The sequence below is a fragment of the Rhinoraja longicauda genome, chromosome 25 (assembly GCF_053455715.1).
Source record: "Rhinoraja longicauda isolate Sanriku21f chromosome 25, sRhiLon1.1, whole genome shotgun sequence".
Classification (NCBI taxonomy): Eukaryota; Metazoa; Chordata; class Chondrichthyes; order Rajiformes; family Arhynchobatidae; genus Rhinoraja; species Rhinoraja longicauda.
This window is the reverse complement of record NC_135977.1, coordinates 14040363-14061388: the sequence shown is the minus strand read 5'-3', so window position 1 is coordinate 14061388 and position 21026 is coordinate 14040363. Positions and strand designations below refer to the sequence as shown.

At 42.1% G+C, this 21026-nt stretch overlaps 1 protein-coding gene across 5 annotated transcripts in view; it reads right to left on the bottom strand.

Annotated features, from left to right (window-relative positions):
- pisd (phosphatidylserine decarboxylase) overlaps positions 1-21026 on the bottom strand; it is an 80560-nt gene that overhangs the window by 24928 nt on the left and 34606 nt on the right. The window lies entirely within an intron of this gene.

Here is a 21026-nt window from a genome sequence, read left to right as displayed (position 1 = left end):
GTGAGGAAAGAAGAGGCACAGGTCAAGGACAGGCTGCAGGGTTAGATGTGAATCCCTTGGGGAGGACAACAGTCTAGAGTCCTTCAGCATCTCTGGAGAAAAAGAATAGATCCTTTTCAGGAAAAAACCCTTCGGGCTACTTGAGGTATGAAAAGGTTCAGAGCAAATCAGAGCCGGGATCGATGACCAAGGAAAGGAGGAGACCACCATGGTCCATTGTTAGCTGTGGAAGAGGTGATGACCAATGGATATATGGATGCAAACAGTGGAACTAGCATTACAAAATGCTGGAGTAACTCAGTGGGTCAAGCAGCATCTCAGGAGAGAAGGAATGGGTAACGTTTCGGGTCGAGACCCTTCTTCAGACTGATGTCAGGGGAGGGGGCGGGACAAAGATAGGATGTAGTTGGAGACATCAAGGCAGTGGGAGAACTGGGAAGGGGATGGGAAAGAGAGAGACAGAGGAACTATCTAAAGTTAGAGAAATCAATGTTCATACTGCTGGGGTGTAAACTGCCCAAGCGAAATATGAGAGGCTGTTCCTCCAATTTGCAGTGGGCCTCACTATGACATTGGAGGAGGCCCATGACAGAATGGTCAGACTGGGAGTGAGAGGGGGAGTTGAAGTGCTGAGCCACCAAAGGATGTAGTACTCCTTTGTCATCCAGCATAGCGAGATATCTGTCGGGGAATGCTGTAAACTGACCCATTCCAGACTGCAGGAGTATGTGATGAGGGATCCACTGAAGCTTGGTGCAGCCATCATCAATGCTCTGTGGGAGAGGACCACAGTCTCGGGTCCCTCCATTGCTGGACATTGTGAACAGTCCAGTGGGGGCACTCCTCAAACACTTTAAGGGGGCCACATGAGTGGCACGGGTGTTTTGTGTAATGGTAGGTGTGAACAATGCTGAGTATGACACTATTGAATGTATAGACACTTTATTCAGTATTAGTTTCCTCGCTATTGATAAATTAAGGAATACTACTTGTATTGTGTGAGCTGAATTGGTTATAACACAATTCTGGTTGGGAACCAGAAAACCATTTAAAATATTTGGGAAATAGATAAGCAGAAAAAAAGTTATCCTTCAAAAAAGAGTCCTGGGGAAAAAAGGTTGTTTGCTGCAGCGATCAAATACCATTGTCTCTTAAGCACACAGTCCATCAGTTTCACTGCTATTGACAAGCAATCACTTCTATTGACTCTTGTGCAATGATAACTTATTAAACAATGTAGCATACAGGCTTTGTTTTTAACTTGCAGTAAAACAAAAATAAACTTACAGCTAATAAAAAGACCTTTGTTTTTGAAAATCCTGCATGAAAAATAACTTTGTCTGAAACTTTCTAGCCTCTCCAACTCTTTTCCCCATTGATGCAATTGCTCTTAAAACACAATTTGCTATATAACATAAGGTTTTTCAGGACTGAGCGATCACATTATAGCAGAATGCTCCGTATTAGGGAAATGAATGACGCATTTATACAACATCTTCACTTTTTTCCAAAACATCATAAACCCCATAAAAATCAATGAGATACTGTAAATTCATTCCAGAGTTTAACAGTACCAACCCTCAGATGGGGCCTGACCTGCTGAGTAAATACAGCATTTTTTGTTTTTATTTCAAAAATCTTCGTAATTTTCCATAGAAATTTTATTTGATTTTCCGAAGAACAACATTTAAAAATAGTATAACATTTTAAAATACAATATCATCAAAGTAATATAAGAAAAAGTCATTGTATTACAACACACAAACAAGCCCTTCAGCCCAACTGGTCCTTGAAGACCAAGATGCCTCAAGATGTTACTTTGCATGCAGCAAAATCTCACAAGTTGCACTGAGACAATGAACCAATTATCTGTTTTAGAAATGTTGATGAAAAAGGATAACATAGAGAACATCACTATTCTTTTTTCAACACCAATGCCATGTCAATAGGTGAAACGTAGGAGCCACAGCAAGGCATACAGTAAAGTAAGTTTAAATTACCCAATAAATTATTTTTGAAGAGCAGACTGAACAATCACAACTTTCTCGACTAAAAGCAGTAATTTCTCCAGAAAGAAAATGGAGGACGTAAAGGATAGATTTCTTTTTGCAGAAAATTAATTACTGCATTTGCAGCACTTGGCATGATTGGCTGGGGAACTACCCAACTATGTCCACTTTGGCCAGTTAAAAGGTTGTCACCGATCTTCTACATCCTGTCAGTCAGGGACTCATTCAAAATACAAATTGAGACGTTAAAATGAACCCAAAAAGGGGATTTTCTCTGGGCTCTGTTACAAAATTTGTTCACAAGGCATCGATTTCACTGGCAACTGTATGAGACTAAACATGATATTTGCAACTTTGATGTCACTTTTGACTCAGAGAGGTGTCAAACCACACACTAAGAGCACCTCTTCAGTACAACTACCTTAGCACTTACTGCTTAATATCTTAATATCTCATGCATGATGATGCTATTTCTGGATAACTATTCCAATTAGATTGGATAAAACTAATTCCATACATTGCCACATGCAAATATCTCTAATGAATTTAAGTTTATGCAACATCCAAACAATGCATATGCAACCATTACACCTGTGCTCGCTTCTCATGGTCAAGCCACATTGATTTTAGAATCATCATCTCCACTGTCAAATCCTTCTATGGACACCTTCCTAGTTCTTCTCAGCCGAACAACCTCAAGACATCTAATCCTCTAAATGAGGCCGTGAGCATTCATGATTTTAAATACTCCACCAATGACCACTAAGACTTGAAGCTCTGGAATTTCCTCCCAACATCCTCAGTCCCTCTATTTGTCTTTTCTATTTTAAGATACTATTGATCCATGCTCTTGGTTGACGGATTTAACAAGCTGCAACATTACATTTTGTTTGGTAAAGTATCTTTGGACAGTTAATTATGCACAGCCAACATATAAAAATGAGGAGTGGGTGCTGGCACAAGTGGCACGAACAGTGGCTATCAACACAGCAAGGGGCACCTTTTGGCATGAGTGGCACCCATCAACATGGGCGGCAAGCAATGGTAGTCAAAGTATCGGGCAGCCATCAAGAGATGCACCAGAGCTGCGATTTCATTGTCAATCCCACTCATCAGCAGAGATGGCCTTGTCTGATCAAAAGACGCAACACAGCTTCTCGCATGGCTCAGGAACATCCAGCCATGGTAAGAATTAAGTGAGTGATTTCACACACACCAGGCTTGAACCTTCTTGTTTTGTGTTTTGATATTACACCACTCAGTGCATTTACTGTTATGAAAGGTTTCCCCTAGTTGGGCTCATTCTATCATTTTCTTCCTCTCCTTTTGAGTCACCAACTGTCGTTAAATTGTGTCCCTGGAACCGTGCTCATTCTGTGCGGGAAATCCCGGACAGGGAAGGCCAGCAGATTATTTTGCTATGGTCAAATAGCCATGTGACAATCTCTCAACTGATGTCAAGACCAATAATTTAACAACAGTAGCAGGCCAATGATAAAAAAATATTATACAAGTTAGAGAAACCTTCGCAACAACATGGCATTCAAATTCATTATTTATTAATAACACTTGTTTACACCTTTACATCAATGACTTGAAACTGCTTTGAACTATTTGATACAGGTATAAAAAGTATTTTTTATAAACTTTTGAAGTGGGGGCACTCAGCAAAGAAGGTGCAAGGTTGTACAGTAATAGGCAATTTGTTTCAGTGAGGTATCACAAAATGCTGGAGTAACTCAGCAGGTCAGGCAGCATCTTGGAGAGAAGGAATGGGTGACGTTTTGGGTCGAGACCCTTCTTCAGACTGATGTTGGGACCACATCACTCTGAAGAAGGGTCTCGACCCGAAACGTCACCCATTCCTTCTCTCCAAGATGCTGCTTGACCTGCTGAGTTACTCCAGCATTTTGTGATACCTTCGATTTGTACCAGCATCTGCAGTTATTTTCCTACACATATGTTTCAATGTTGGCAGAGGATAAATATTAATCAGAACAAGGAGAACTGCCCCGCTCTTTGAATCTTAGATGGAGTCTTCAGAGGGTTTCATTTCAACTTACATCTAAAAGACTGCGCAACAGCATTGTAATTGTGTGCTGAAATATCAGACTAGGTTATGAAGGATTCTAAGTAAAGTTAAGTTTTGAGCTTGTGACCTTTTGACTCCATTATAACATGAATGAACTGTAACATACATTTCTACACAAAAACCATGACAGATATTTCCTTCTCTATGAAAGATAAAATATTTGTCCCATTCCTAATCTCATGAGTAACTAACCAAAGGATGCAAAGAATAAATTTTGAATGCATTGTTAAATAGCTCATAGTGTACATGTTGAAGAAGGGTCTCGACCCAAAATGTCACCCTTTCCTTCTGTCCAGAGATGCTGCCTGTCCCGCTGAGTTACTCCAGCTTTTTGTTGTCTATCTTCGGATTAAACCACCATCTGCAGTTCACCTCTTACACAGCACAACAAATTTATACATTTTTAATCAATATTTTTTTTAGTAACAATGATTTCTCCTTAGGAGTATCATGTGTAAGGTTAAATAGAGAGTAATTCAGCACTCATTACAGAGCCCTAGTTATACTCCATAATCAAATATAAGACTTAGCTCCATGATGTGGTTAGTGTGCACTAGGCAATTCACTCCCCTTTATAACTAGCAAAATATGACTTCCAGAAATGTTCAGGAAGTGTAGGAAAAAAATGTTCAGTGGATTCCGAACAACATAAAGGTACTCATTTGTGTTTGACAATGCACATACCATACACTTCAAATCACAGTCCAGACTAAACAGTACTTTAGACCTTGTGTTCCAGACTGCAAGTGGCTGACGCATTGATTCAGAGGTTGTGTTTTCTGACTGTCTTTATCTGTGCCCTGTAATCAAGCCAAAACTTATTTGCATGAAGTATATTTAATCAAACTTTATTTCTGTTACTGTATACTTAGAGGGCATGTTTTCTGCAAGGAATTTGATTCTTAACTTTGGTGGTATAAGATGGTCGTTTCACCTAATGACAAAGGATGAAAACTTTAGTTCACCTCTGCATACTCGACTACTCTGCCTATTAAACACACTATAAAATAGGAAACATGCAGCCCTTAAAATGATAATGGATGACCCGTTTCCATTTCAGTGCAGAGGACTTGAGATGCCTCTACGTGAATTATTTCAATGTTGGATGGTTATTGCACATCAACTCTCACACAGTTTAGACAGAGCACAGTCCTGGTCTTGAGGCAAAAGAGGTCTGACATGTTGGAGACCAGACTCTGCCATGCAAAGTTAGCACACAGACAAACATATCAACACAACACAGGCATAGGATCATGACACCTTTCTCAGAACTTGGTAGCTAACACCCTACCCTGATCCCATCCCTCCTTTGATCTTCCTACATCTGAGTTTATTCTTCAATTTCCTCTCCCTCTCATCCTCTTGGCTTACTCCTCCTTCACTCTCCTTCTTCATTTTCCTTTCTCACTCAATCAGCCTCCCACCACTCGTCAGGCCAGATTATTGAGACTGCACTTAAGAACTGAAGTATATAAAGTTGTGCACTTTTTCCTCTCCAAATGCACAAATTATAGACTTCATCTCAAAATGGAGGGAGCACTTTGCTGGTTGGAGGTACCCCACTTACGGCAAGAAAACAGCCCAATTGGTTCAACGCATACGCGCTGGTGTTCAAACTCCAAATGAGCAGCATAACCTTATTCCTCACCTACATAACCAATTGAGACAGTTCTCTGTCGTCATTCTGATAGTAGTCTGATAGCAGAAGTCAAGCGAGCATTTGAGTTGAGCACCACGATCACACAAACACGAAACAGCATACCAGAATGCATTCCTCATCATCGCAGGGGACTTCAACCAGATATCTTGAAGTATCTGCCTAACCATCATCAACACATCACCATGAAAGGGCCCAACACACTTGACCTCTGCTATACCACCATCAGGAATGCCTACTGCTCCATCTCTCACCCGCACTTCGGAAAATTTGACCATCTGGCCGCGCTCCTTCTTATGTCTACAGCCAGCTATTCAGGGGAAGCAGAGGAGGGTTACAGGACTACTTTGAATCATTGGACTGGGCCACATTCAAGGATTTATCAGTGGACCTGAATAAATATGCCACAGTCGCCACCAAATTCACTAAGAAAATGCATGGACAAGTGTTTATCTACTAAAAGATTCCGTGCCTTCCCTCGGAAGAGCTGGATGAACAAGAAAATTCTTAATCTGATAGATCTGTGGTGTTTTGGATTGGCAATCCAGTCACAAAATGTCCAGGCACTACCACCTAAAGGCCACTGTCTGATGTTTTGGTTTTTCCTTTTCATTGTCTTATAGGATTTGTTCTGTGTGTTGTCTCTGTACGTGTGATGCTGCTGCAATTCAGATTTTCATTGTACCTGAACTTCACTGTACTTAGAATATAGAACTGTACAGCAAAGGAACAGGCCCTTCAGCCCACAATGTCTGTGCCAAGCATGATGCCAAGACCAACTCTTGCCTGCATGCACATAATCAATATGCCTTCATTCTATGCATATCTATGCACCTATCCAAAAGTCACTTAATGCCACTATCGTATCAGCCTCCACCAGCACCCCCGGTAGTGTGTTCCTGGGACATACCACCCTCTGTGTAAAAAACATGCCCTAAACATCTTGCTTTAATCATTGCCCCTCTCACCTTAAAGCTTATGGCCTCTGGTATTTGATATTTCCATCTTGGGAAGAAGGATCTGACTGTCTACCCCACCTGCGCCTCATAATTTTATACACTTCTATTAGATCTCCCCTCAACCTCCAGTGTTCCAAAGAAAACAATCCAAGTCTGTCCAACCTCTCTCTGTAGCTAATATCCATGAAATGCAGGCACAATTATGGCAAACCTCCTCTGCACCCTTTTCAAAGTCTCCACAACCCACCTGTAATAGGGCAAACAGAATTATATGCAATATTCCGAATACGGCCTAACCAAAGTCCTATGAAGCTGCATCATGACTTTCTGAATTTATATTCAGTGCTCGGACCAATGAAGGCAAGAATATACCTACTTTACCACTCAAACTCCTTGTGCATAAACCAATAAATTCGACTTGAACTTCCTTTCGCCCTCATATTGATCGAGCTTTATCTGTTTGTTTAGGAAAGAACTGCAATTGCTGGTTTAAATGGAAGGTAGACACAAAATGCTGGAGTAACCCAGCGGGACAGGCAGCATCTCTGTAGAGAAGGAATGGGTGACGTTTCGGGTCGAGACTTCTTCACACCTTTATCAGTTATTTGTCAATCACTCCCAAAGCTGTGAATCGAATGTTCTTTATCACCAATTAAAGTTTCTCATGAATTCCCCTTTGGATTTATTAATTATTTCACATATTAAAGTGAGAGGGGGAATTTTTCACGGGTATTTAAGGCAAGTTTTGTTTAAAACAGAGAATGAAAGGTGCCTGAAATGCACTACCAAGGGAAGCAGAAGCAGATATAAGAGCAGCATTTAAGAGGTATTTAAACATATGAAGAGGCAGGTAATAGAGTACCGACCATGTGCAGGCAGATGAGGTTTATTTTAAAGTGGCATCATGATCAGCGCAGATGTAGTGGGCCAAGGACATGTTCTCTTGCTGTTCCGTTTCCATGTTCTAAATGTGATCTTCTGGCCTCAGGTTATACTAATAGAGGAAACTCTTTCCACGCTCTTTTAAATCTTATACAAGTTTACTGCATAATTTCCTTTTTTTTAAATCAAAAAATATATTATGTGTCCATCTGCTCAACTTTTCCTCTTGGATCTAAACTCTCAGTTCAGTTAATATTTTTACACTTGATCCAGTCTCTTGTTTCCTTTAGCGGGGACCAGGAGGCTTCCCTGTACTTTGTTTAATTGAACCAAGCTACCATATATTTATCATTGCATTTTTATTTCTTGTCAAGTTTGCTAGATATGTAGGCGGTATTTCTTTATACTGCTCTATTCAGTCACATTTCCCCAAGGCAGTCTCATGAGTCCCACCAAATATATTATCTTCTGCTAATCTATTCTGCATGTTTATCAATTCACAACCCAACAAGATGGCTTCCTAGCTTTGTTTAGAAACTGTGTAGTATACCCTTCACTGACACCACAACCAACCCCCACCCCACTATGTACTTGCAATCCTCATTTGTAAGGGCTCAAATTCAGCGTAGCCATGTGGGTTTTATTGCAGGGGTGTAAAAAAGGTGTAAAAGCTCCAGCTCGATTATGTTGCCAGGACATCATGTTGTCAGCATGGAAGCGTGGTTTATGGCTAAGGGCATCCTTTGATATGGGCAACTGGCTTTAAGGCTTTGATGGTTAGCCATCCTTTGAAGTGTTAAGAACAACTACTTGCCATATAAGGTAGCAAAAGGAAATGTACTGGCACATGTATTTCGGGTATAAATATGTGTAATTGTTAGCATTCGGGGAGAGAGACTACACTGGCTTCCTAAGCATTTCTAAACGCTTCGGTTTCTAGACTCTCTCCCACCTGGGTGAGTAGAATAAAGAGGTTAAACTAATTCGGTTGTCTGCCTGTTTTTTTCTAATAGGCCACAGCTACAACACATTCTCCACCCACTTGCTAACACTTGTCTATTTAAATACAAGAGTATTTACATGAGGAGTATTTAATTTGTACTTGCTGTTTTTAACATTACAAAATTTTCCTGAATTGTCCTTAAATCTTTATTGGCTAATCACCAATTTCAGCCAATTAATCTGCAGTTTACTGCCAACTGGAATTTGTTTCCTATCTTGGTATAACTTCTGGAGAAAGGAAATTTGATCCCGACATGATATACAGTCTTGGGCCTGTATCTTCATTCTGCTCACTGACAATTAATGTCTCAGAAAAGAAAAGCTTTCAAAATGTAAGAGCAGGACTTTTCAACTTAGTCAAAGTACACCAAACACTTGCTGAATTTTCCTTCAAATTAAGTTAGCATCAGGAGGATTGTACTTGAATTTGTGCATGTTCAGTTACAACTTTACTGGGAAGGATGGATATTCATTACAGGATTTCAGGACCAGTCCACATAACACTACATTTCCAAACTGTATTCACATTTGGGAAATCCCATTTGGACTCTTTAGATACTGTAGTATTATTTTGTTTCAAATTTTAGAAGATAATGGGTTAAAAGCAGACAAATACTGCAATTAGCCAGTTCCAGGAAGTGGCAACATTATTTAAATGTGTGTGTGCTTGTGGTTATAGTGTAGCAAAAGTCAAATCATTCAAACTTAGACATCTATTTCCTTTATTGGAACCGTCCACACTGTCAAGAATGACACAAACATTTAGAGGATTCTTGTCACTACTAGAAATTTTACATGATATGGGGAAACAGAGAGACTTGCATTAAGATCAAGGGAGTAGAAAATTGTCACATGCACCGGAAATGGAACAATAAAATTCTTACTTGCTTTTACAGGCACATCACCGCAACAACACAACTAATAAATATACAAAAGTCACTAATTATCAGTTATAGTAGGTAACCGGTCCACAATAATGCAAGCCAAAGTATGCAGTGCAACCTACAGAAAGTTCATAGTAGGTCGTTGCTGAGGTAGGGCCGTGGTTAGGGGTGTATAGTGTGGGCCAATAGTCTGATGTTTGATGGGAAGAAGCTGTTCCTGGAGGTCACAGTTCTCATTCTGCTGTACCATATTCCTCAGGGTAGCAGCGAGATGAGAGCGTGGCCAGGGTGAGGTGGGTATTTGATGATATTAACTATCTTTATGAGGCAGCGGTTCTTGTAGATCCATTCAACAATCGATCAGCCAACTTTCTCCAGTCTCCTTTGTTCCTGGAAGTTCACCAAACCAGGCCATGATGTGACCAGTCAGCATGTTCTCATTGTATTCCTGTAGAATTCAATATTCAGCCATATGCTGAATCTCCTCAAACCTCCGAGGAGGTTGGGGTTTTGCTGGGTTTTGTTTGTGATTGCGTCAATGTGCTGGGCTTAGGACAGATCTTCAGAGATGAGCAGGAACTTGAGGCTGTTGAATTTCTCCAGCATCATTCCACTGATGAAGACAGGTTCAGGCTTTCCCTTCCTGAAGTCAACAATCAGCTCCTTGGTCTTGCCAACATTAAGAGCAAGATTAAATGTATTAAAAATGAACTGCAGATGCTGGTTTATACCAAAGATAGACCCAATATTTTCTGTCCATCTTCAGAGCAAGATTGTTGTTCTGGCACCATTGAATCATAATCATCAGTCTCCCTCATATACTCTGACTCTTCACCCATTATTCGTCCAACAATGGTGGTATTGTCAGGAATTTAAAGATGATGTTGGAGCTGTGATGGTTACACAGTCATGTGTACAGAGTAGAGCAGTGACAGTGCACGCAGCCTTGAGTTGCCCGTGCTGATGGTAATCGAGGAGGAAGTGTTCTTGCCACTATGTACGGGTTGAGATCGGCTGATGAGGAAGTCGAGCTTATATGACAAACGAGAGAGCAGGCTATTCTAGACTGGGTATTGAGTAATGAGGAAGGGTTAGTTAGCAGTCTTGATGTGCGTGGCCTCTTGGGCAAGAGTGACCATAATATGGTTGAGTTCTTCATTAGGATGGAGAGTGACATAGTTAATTCAGAAACAATGTTGGCATTCATAGCAAGGGGATAGGAGCAGGGAGGTACAAAACAGTCCATATTGCAATTTTTCATAACACAAGCCATGTCATCTGAGCATTGAGAAAAATAATGTGTGTTGATTTCTTTACGTTTCTTCCCCCCACAGATTCAGAGTGAACAAATTGTATTCCATATCTCAAACTTTTGCACAAATACTGCAAGGGTGAACTTCTGTAATCCAGCATCCTTAATTGTGGGCAGGGGGGGAATGCTTGTACTTCAAATTAGAGGCCATGCGGCGCGGTGGCGCAGCAGGAGTGTTGCTGCCTTCGAGCACCCAAGACTTGGGTTCGATTTTGACTACACGTGCTGTTTGTATGGAGTTTGTACATTCTCCCTGTGACTGCATGGGATTTATCTAGGTGCTTCGGTTTCCCTCCACACTGCAAAGACGTACTGAATTGTAGGCTGCGTAGGAAAGAACTGCAGATGCTAATTTAAATCAAAGGTAGACACAAGATGCTGGAGACACTCAGCGGGACAGGCAACATCTCTGGAGAGAAGGAATGGGTAATGTTTTCGGGTCGAGACCCTTCATCAAAGAGTTGTAGGCTAATTGGCTTTGTTAAAATTGTAAATTGCCCCTAGAGTGTAGGATTGTGCTAGTGTATGGGGATCGCTAGTGTAAGGGCCTGTTTCCACGCTATATCTCTAAAGTCTAAAGAAAAACAAATCTCCACAACAGACTTTTGACTTTTTCCTCCAAGGCAATTTTGATTCCAATTGGCTAGCTCTGCTGGGATTCCATGCGATCAAACCTTCCAGATTAGTCCACCATGCGAGACCTTGTCATAGAAACATAGAAAATAGGTGCAGGAGTAGGCCATTCGGCCCTTCGAGCCTGCACCGCCATTCAATATGATCATGGCTGATCATTCAGCTCAGTAGCCTGTACCTGCCTTCTCTCCATACCCCCTTATCCCTCTAGCAAAAAGGGCCACATCTAACTCCCTCTTAAATATAGCCAATGAACTGGCCTCAACTACCTTCTGTGGCAGAGAATTCCACAGACTCACCACTCTCTGTGTGAAGAAATGTTTTCTCATCTCGGTCCTAAAAGACTTCCTCCTTATCCTTAAGCTGTGACCCCTAGTTCTGGACTCCCCCAACATCGGGAACAATCTTCCCGCATCTAACCTCTCCAACCCCTTAAGAATTTTATACGTTTCTATAAGATCCCCCCTCAGTCTTCTAAATTCCAGCGAGTACAAGCCCAGTCTATCTAGTCTTTCCTCATATGCAAGTCCCGCCATCCCAGGGATCAATCTGGTGAACCTTCTCTGTACTCCCTCTAAGGCAAGAACGTCTTTCCTCAGGTTAGGAGACCAAAACTGCACACAATACTCCAGGTGCGGTCTCACCAAGGCCCTGTACAACTGCAGCAAAACCTCCCTGCTCCTAAACTCAAATCCTCTTGCTATGAATGCCAACATACCATTCGCTTTCTTCACTGCCTGCTGCACCTGCATGCTTGCTTTCAATGACTGGTGCACCATGACACCCAGGTCACGTTGCATCTCCCCTTCTCCCAATCGGTCACCATTCAGGTAATACTCTGCTTTCCTGTTCTTGCCGCCAAAGTGGATAACCTCACATTTATCCACATTATATTGCATCTGCCATGCATTTGCCCACTCGCCTAATCTATCCAAGTCACTCTGCAGCCTCCTAGCATCCTCCTCGCAGCTAACACTGCCACCCAGCTTCGTGTCATCCGCAAACTTAGAGATGTTGCATTCAATTCCCTCGTCCAAATCATTAATATACACTGTAAATAACTGGGGTCCCAGCACTGAGCCTTGCGGTACCCCACTAATCACTGCCTGCCATTCCGAAAAGGACCCGTTTATTCCTACCCTTTGCTTCCTGTCCGCCAACCAATTTTCTATCCACCTCAACACTGAACCCTCAATACCGTGTGCTTTAAGTTTGTACACCAATCTCCTATGTGGGACCTTGTCGAAGGCCTTCTGAAAGTCCAGATATAACACATCGACTGGTTCTCCCTTATCCACTCTACTAGTTACATCCTCGAAAAATTCTATAAGATTCGTCAGACATGATTTGCCTTTGGTAAATCCATGCTGACTTTGTCCGATGATTTCACCACTTTCCAAATGTAATGCTATCACATCTTTAATAACTGACTCTAGCATTTTCCCCACTACCGATGTTAGGCTAACTGGTCTATAATTCCCCGTTTTCTCTCTCCCTCCCTTTTTAAAAAGTGGGATTACATTAGCTACCCTCCAGTCCTCAGGAACTACTCCAGAATCTAAAGAGTTTTAAACATTATCACTAATGCATCCACTATTTCTGAGGCTACTTCCTTAAGCACTCTGGGATTCAGCCTATCTGGCCCTGGGGATTTATCTGCCTTTAATCCATTTAATTTACCTAACACCACTTCCCGACTAACCTGGATTTCCCTCAGTTCCTCCATCTCTTTAGACCCCCGGTCCCCCGCTATTTCCGGCAGACGGTTTATGTCTTCCTTAGTGAAGACAGAACCAAAGTATTTGTTCAATTGGTCTGCCATCTCCTTGTTCCCCATGATCAATTCACCTGTTTCCGACTGCAAGGGACCTACATTTGCCTTAACTAATCTTTTTCTCTTGACATATCTATAAAAGCTTTTGCAGTCTGTTTTTATGTTCCTTGCCAGTTTTCCCTCATAATCTAGTTTCCCTTTCCTAATTAAGCCCTTTGTCCTCCTCTGCTGGACTCTGAATTTCTCCCAGTCCTCTGGTATGCTACTTTTTCTGGCTAATCTGTATGCTTCATCTTTTGTTTTAATACTATCCTTGATTTCCCTTGTTAGCCAACGATGCACTACCTTTCCTGGTTTGTTCTTTTGCCAAACTGGGATGAACACTTGTTGTAGTTCATCCATGCGACCTTTAAATGCCTTCCATTGCATGTCCACCGTCAACCCTTTCAGCATCAATCGCCAGTCTATCTTGGACAATTCACGCCTCATACCCTCAAAGTTACCTTTCTTTAAGTTCAGAACACTTGTTTCTGTATCGACTTTGTCACTCTCCATCCTAATGAAGAACTCTACCATATTATGATCACTCTTGCCCAAGGGGCCTCGCACAACAAGACTGCTAACTAACCCTTCCTCATTACTCAATACCCAGTCTAGAATGGCCTGTTCTCTCGTTGGTTCCTCGACATGTTGGTTTAGAAAACCATCTCTCAAACATTCCAAGAAATCCTCTTCCTCAGCACCCCTGCCAGTTTGGTTCACCCAATCTATATGTAGATTGAAGTCACCCATTATAACTGCTGCGCCTTTAGTGCATGCATTTCTAATTTCCTGCTTGATGCCATCCCCAACCTCCCTACTGCTGTTAGGTGGCCTGTACACAACTCCCACTAGCGTTTTCTGCCCCTTAGTGTTTCGTAGCTCTACCCATATCGATTCCACTTCCTCCAAGCTAATGTCCTTCCTTTCCACTGCTTTAATCTCCTCTCTAACCAGTAACGCTACCCCACCTCCTTTTCCTTTCTGTCTATCCCGCCTGAATATAGAATATCCCTGGATGTTGAGCTCCCAGCCTTGGTCACCCTGGAGCCATGTCTCCGTAATCCCAACTATATCATAATCATTAATAACTATCTCCACATTTAATTCATCCACCTTATTACGTATACTCCTTGCATTGAGACACAAAGCCTTCAAGCTTGTTTTTACAACTCTCTTACCCCTTGTACGATTATGTTGAAAAGTGGCCCTTTTTGATTTTTGCCCTGGATTTGTCTGCCTGCCACTTTTACTTTTCACCTTGCTACCTGTTGCTTCTACCCTCATTTTACACCCCTCTGTCCCTCTGCTCCAGCTCCCACCCCCCTGCCACATTAGTTTAAATCCTCCCCGACAGCACTAGCAAACACTCCCCCTAGGACATTGGTTCCATTCCAGCTCAGGTGCAGACCGTCCTGTTTGTACTGATCCCACCTCTCCCAGAACTGGTTCCAATGTCCTAAAAATTTGAATCCCTCCCCCTTGCACCATTTTTCAAGCCACGTATTCATATGAAATATCCTCCTATTCCTACTCTGACTAGTCAGAGGCCTTACTAGTGTGGTAAAAAAGGCATTTAGTATGCAAGGCCTTCGGGGCACTGAGCATGAGAATTAGGAAGTCATGTTGCAGCTTTGTAAAACTTTGGTTAGGTCACATTTGGGATATTGTGTTTGATCGTCCAATTACACGAAGTATGTCGAGGCTTTGGAGATGGTGCAGATGAGGTTTACCAGAATGTTTCCCGGATTTGAGGATATTACCCATAAAGAGAGGTTGGACAACTTCAATTGCATTTTCTGGAATGCCTGAGGTTGAGGGGAGACCTGACATAAGTACCCAGGTACGTGATGAGCAGATATGATCGCTAGTGCAAGTTACAAGGCTTGAATTTTTTCCCCTACCATGCGAAGGACATGGAACAATCTGTCCTCCCAATTTTCTGCTAAAAGTTGCCGTGCATGCATTTTTGAAATTATTTCAGTTTCTGACTTGACACATTTGGAATAAATTTTCATACGGTTCCCCGAACATTTTATCTGAACAAATATAAGGCTTACTACTTCATGCCTTCTGAGAATGTTAATCAAAATTTTATTTTGTTCTGGATTGAAACCGTTCTGGTTTCCAGGCTTTGAGTTTCCTCTCCAAATTTCTGTCGTCTCTAACCAAGATGGCAATAAGATTGTGTAAGAAGGAACTGCAGATGCTGGTTTAAACCAAAGACAGACACAAAAAGCTGGAGTAAATCAGCAGGACAGGCAGCATCTCTGGAGAGAAGGAATGTGTGACATTTCGGGATCTCGTCTCCCTTATCCCTAACCAGTCTGAAGAAGGGTCTCGACCCGAAACGTCATCCATTCCTTCTCACCAGAGATGCTGCCTATCCAGCTTTTTGTGTCTATCTTTGGCAATAAGATTGTACCTTTTTTCATTTCATTTGGGTTATTTGGAGGAAATTCAGCCGTGCTTTTCATGCATTTATGTGGGGATAAAGGAAGATCACAACCCAGCTCAGCCAAATGCTCCTGAAATTTAATATTCATGATTCTCTTTTATTTAATCTCTTATATGAAAGATAGCAGCACACAAAAGTAATACGAGTAAGGTCAGCACTTCAGGCATCAATAAAAGGGAGGGGAAAATAATGGAGAACTTTCCACATACAAATGTTTAAACTAAAACTCCTTTCATGTGGTCTTGTTGGAAAGTGCTGGGCAGTAGTTCACAAATTAGTTTGCAATCCTGCACTGCAATAGCCAGTTTCTACTGTCTTGTACTCAGGATATAGGAATTTAAAATAATTATTTATTCTTTTTTTGGCATCTGGGCATCATTAGTAAGGAGAGCATTTATTGCCTATGGATAATGGATAATCAGCTGCCTCCTTGAACTATTACAAATGGGTTGAATACTCCAGTGTACTCTTATGGTTTTTGAGATACAGTGCAGAAACAGGCCCTTCGGTCCAAATGAGTCCGCGCCGACCAGCGATCCCTGTTCACTAGCACTATCCTACACACTAAGGACAATTTACAATCCTTACCGAAGCCAATTAACCTACAAAACTGTGCGTCTTTGGAATGTGGGAGGAAACCGAAGCAGCCGGAGAAAACCCATGCAATCACAGGGAGAACATACAAACTCCATAGACGGCACCTGTAGTCAGGATCGACCTGGGTCTCTCGTGCTGTAAGGCAGCAACTCTACCACTGCGCCTCCTTTATAGAACGGTCCAGAAGTGATGGCGAAGAAACAGTGATATATTTCTAACCCAGGATGGTGTGTAGCTCGGTTTGGAACCAGAAGGTGATGGTGATATTCCTATTGCACCTACCGCCTGTAACCTTCCTGATGGTAGATATTCAAAGTTACTATGGAATAGCCAAGGTAGACAAAAAATGCTGGAGTAACTCAGCAGGTCAGGCAGCATCTCTGGAGAGAAGTAATGGGTGACATTTCGGGTCGAGACCCTTCTTCAGACTGATTCAGATTGATTGGACTAGCCAAAGCAAGTAACTGTGGTGCATCTACACTAGGAAATGCTCGTGAAAGTTTAGCTTAATTTAGTTTAGAGATACAGCATGGAAACAGGCCCTTCGGCCCACCAAGTCCTCACCGACCAGCAATCCCCGCACTTTAATACTAGCCAACACATGAGGGTCAATTTAAATTTATACCAAGCCAATTAACCTACAAACCTGCATGTTTTTGGAATGTAGGAGCAATCTACAGAAAACCCAAGGGATCGCAGGGAGAACGTACAAACTCCATAAAGAAGTACCCGCAGTCAGGAGTGAACTCGGGTCTCTGGCACTGTAAGGCAGCAACTCTACTGCTGCGCCACCTGTGCCGCCCGTGGCAGAGAGAATGAAAGTTTGCAGTGATGGATGAGGTATTAATCAACAGGATGCTTTGTCCTGGATAGTGTATTTAGTTACCTCTTCAAAAAAATCTAAATAAATTAGTCAGATGATATCTCCCACCAATTGTGCTGACTATCCCTGACCAATCACTGCCATTCCAAGTGTAGATTAATCATGTCCCTCAGGACTTTCTCTCCGATAATTTGCTTACCACTGACATTGGACTCACTAGCATCTAACTAGCCATCTTACCTCTGCTGCCTTTCTTGAATAAAGATACCACATTCAACATCTTCCATGCATCTGTTATCTCACCTGTGGCCAGTAAACATTCAAACATCTATGTCAGGGCCTCAGGAGTCTCCTCCCTTGCCTCCCAATGCAGCCTGAAATACATCAGAACAGACCCTGCGGCTTTATCCATCTTCATCGCCACCAAGACATTAATTACCTCCTTTTTAAGAAAATAACTGCAGATGCTGGTACAAATCAAAGGTATTTATTCACAAAATGCTGGAGTAACTCAGCAGGTCAGGCAGCATCTCAGGAGAGAAGGAATGGGTGACGTTTCGGGTCGAGACCCTTCTTCAGACTGATGTCAGGGGGGCGGGACAAAGGAAGGATATAGGGGAGACAGGAAGATAGAGGGAGATCTGGGAAGGGGGAGGGGAAGAGAGGGACAGAGGAACTATCTAAAGTTGGAGAAGTCGATGTTCATACCACTGGGCTGCAAGCCTTTTTAACGTGAGTATTGTGTTTGTCTGCATTGTGCTTATGAGGATATACATGGGCATTTTGTCAGTACTCTAACAACTTGGTTAGAGACCTGCCTGACCTGTTGCCTGACCCGCAGTGCATTTCTAGAATTTTATTTTTACTTTTCATTTATTTGCCGTGGATCACGTGGAAGGGGTCGGGTTGGCATCAGAAAGCACTTTGATCATTATGGGTGAAAATCTCTTAACAACCCAGTGGGAGATACTTAAATGAAAATTGCAAGACTGAGACCTACAAATTTGTTGAACAAGGAAATTTATGATTATGGAATAAAGGTGGATAAATTGAGTCAAAATAAAGATCAGTCACAAAATAAACAGGTATCATGGCCCTCTCCTATTGCCATGCTTCAAAATGAGCAAAGTACTATGTCACACTCAAAAGGGAAGAGTTGGATGGGCAGAATAGAATAAGGCTGCTTTTGTGTCCAAGTTAATGGAGATTTACTACGTGATGAGATTACAAATACGCTATATATGTGAAGTTTGTTGTGGGAGAATTTAGATTGGCCTCAATACAAATGCAGCATTGATAAGTAAACACTAAATAAGGATGACTGGCAGGGAGAGCTTTGGATATGGTGATGAGCATGAGGTTCATTATTAGCACACTGGGCCAACACAAAATTGCAGTTTCAAGCTGCTTCAGCAAACATTCCAATAGTGTGCCATGAAGAGACATTGATGGACTACTGAGATATTGCCTGGGATTATACATTGAGCCAAGGTGGCACTTAGCCACACAGTTGAATACATATTGTTTGCAGAAAAGCAGAGACCTCCTCTTGCGTTTCTCCTCAAACAAGATCAGATGTCTTCTCATTTACCTTCATGCCTTTTGGGGAACCTTACTGCGTGCAGACTGTCTGCAGCACTGATATCCACGATGATGGCAACAATTCAAAATTAGTGCAAGGGACAAGATATACAAGTGTTGTGATTTTAACAATTTCACCATTAATGGCTGAGCATTTAACTTCTTCAGTACTCAGCTCTTTGGTATTGATATTGTATTGGTTTATTGGTGCCACATATACAGTATATATGACATGTGAAAGGCTTTGTTTGATATAATGATGCGGTGAAAGGCTTTGTTTGCAGATATTCAGTCAAGTCATATTATACACGAGTACAATCGAGCCATACACAAGTATGACAGGTAGTGCAAAGAGAATTACAACAGAGTGCAGAAAACATTGTCCAGCATTATAGCGTTGTTCAGCATTATAGTGACATAGAAACTGCAGATATAAACAAAACTGCAAGGTCTGCAATGAGGAAGGTTAGAAGACCGGGACTACACACCAGCTTCCAGGAGGACCATTCAATAGTCTAATAACAGCAGGGAAGCAGCTGTTCCTGAATCTGACAGTCCATGCTCTCCCTTCTTTTAGAAGATCTTTAAAACCATTGTCTCTTGGCTGAACATTTGGCCATCTATCGTAAAATCTCTTTACGATTTTGTGTCCAAACTGACATATTAGCACTTCAGGAATGTTGTATAAATACAATTGTGAAGGGGACCTGTACATTCTGAGTGAGTTTCATTTTACTTTGGTGAAAAGTTTTAAATCAGTGGAACCACAGTCAAAAATTTCCACTGAAGTCGAAGTCAAAGAGTTGGTTCTTGCAGGAAGACTCTTTCCTTTACGCTATAGCAAAACAAGCAATGTGACAAATCATAAAGTTTTAGAAGCAATGGCCACGGCAAGTAGGGAAATGCAGATGAAACCAGTGCACTGGTCAGTAAATGCTGTGAAAAACAAACTGCTGGAGAAATTCAGGTCACGCAGCACCTATGAGGAGAAATGGACACCCTCGAACCATTCCCCTCTATCGCACCTCCTTCCCAGAGGTCATGTATTCTTGCACCATTCTGCTGTTTTGCACTTGTCATTGTGTTTTGTATTACAGTAAACCCTTGTTTTAACGGACCCCTTTATAACAGATATCAGATATAGTGGACGGCTCGGCTCGCCCCGCCTACCCAGCCACTTAGAGCCCCAGTTTCCGACGCCACCACTGATTGGCAAGGTGCACCAGCGAGCATTTCTTTCACCCACTGCACAGTCCGGTTGATGCGGTTGTGTTGTTGTTGCGGCTCACATTGTAGCTCCAGGGGACATTGTGGGGCTTCCTCCCCCCTTACCCGCTGCTGCTTCTTCCTGTAGGCATCGCTTTGTCCACTCGCCTACTGCTGCCTCCAATTTATCCCATGTCCCTGACAACTACCCCCCTCCATCGCCGCGCTGCTTCCTTCACAGACATACTCTACCTTGGAAGTGGCAGCAGGTGAGAGGAGACAGAGCACGCCTCGTCATTGGCAGTGGCCTGAAGAAAGCGCTATCCCCAGAGGCTACAATGTGAGTCACAACAAAAGCCATGTCATCGGACCGTGCAGTGGTTGAAGTGCTCGCTCGTGCTGACCAGCGGCATTGGTGCCTATCTTTAAGGTGAAACATCACAAAGAGCTGGAGTAACTCAGCAGGCTGAATCAGTCTGAAGAAGAGTCCCAACATCACCTATCTATGTTCTCCAACAATGCTGCCTGACCCGCTAAGTTACTCCAGTACTTTGTGTCCTATTGTATATTAACCATCATCTGCAGTTCTTTGTTTCAACTACATACAACGATAATACGTTACTCGGTTATAATGGCCAATCGGCAGTAACGGACACAATTCCCCCCCCCCCCCCCCCAGGGTCCATTATAAGAGTTTACTGTATTTATAATTTATGAAAACAGATTATTCTCTATGCTTCATGTGAAGAAGGAATTTCATTGCACCCGTGCATATATGGCAATAAATTAATCTGATCTCAGCCTTTCCAAATTTAACATGCAGGACTTTCCAAATCCCAGCATATTCTGACAGAGTATTGGCATGATTTAGGTCTTCACTATTTCAAGGCACGTTACAGAGGGTTACCAGAACTAAATGAGTTTTTTTGTACTCTAAACAAAGTGCCAAAAGATCCAAATTAACACAAGTAGCTAATTATTTAAAGAACCTGAATCCTTCAAGTTCCTGGTTTCAGCAGCAACACCATTGAAAAGTATATTAGTAGACTCCAGCCAAAACGTCAAAGTAAATGTACCCTGCAATCAGAAAATCTTTCTCTTAAGTGCATTGTCGTTGT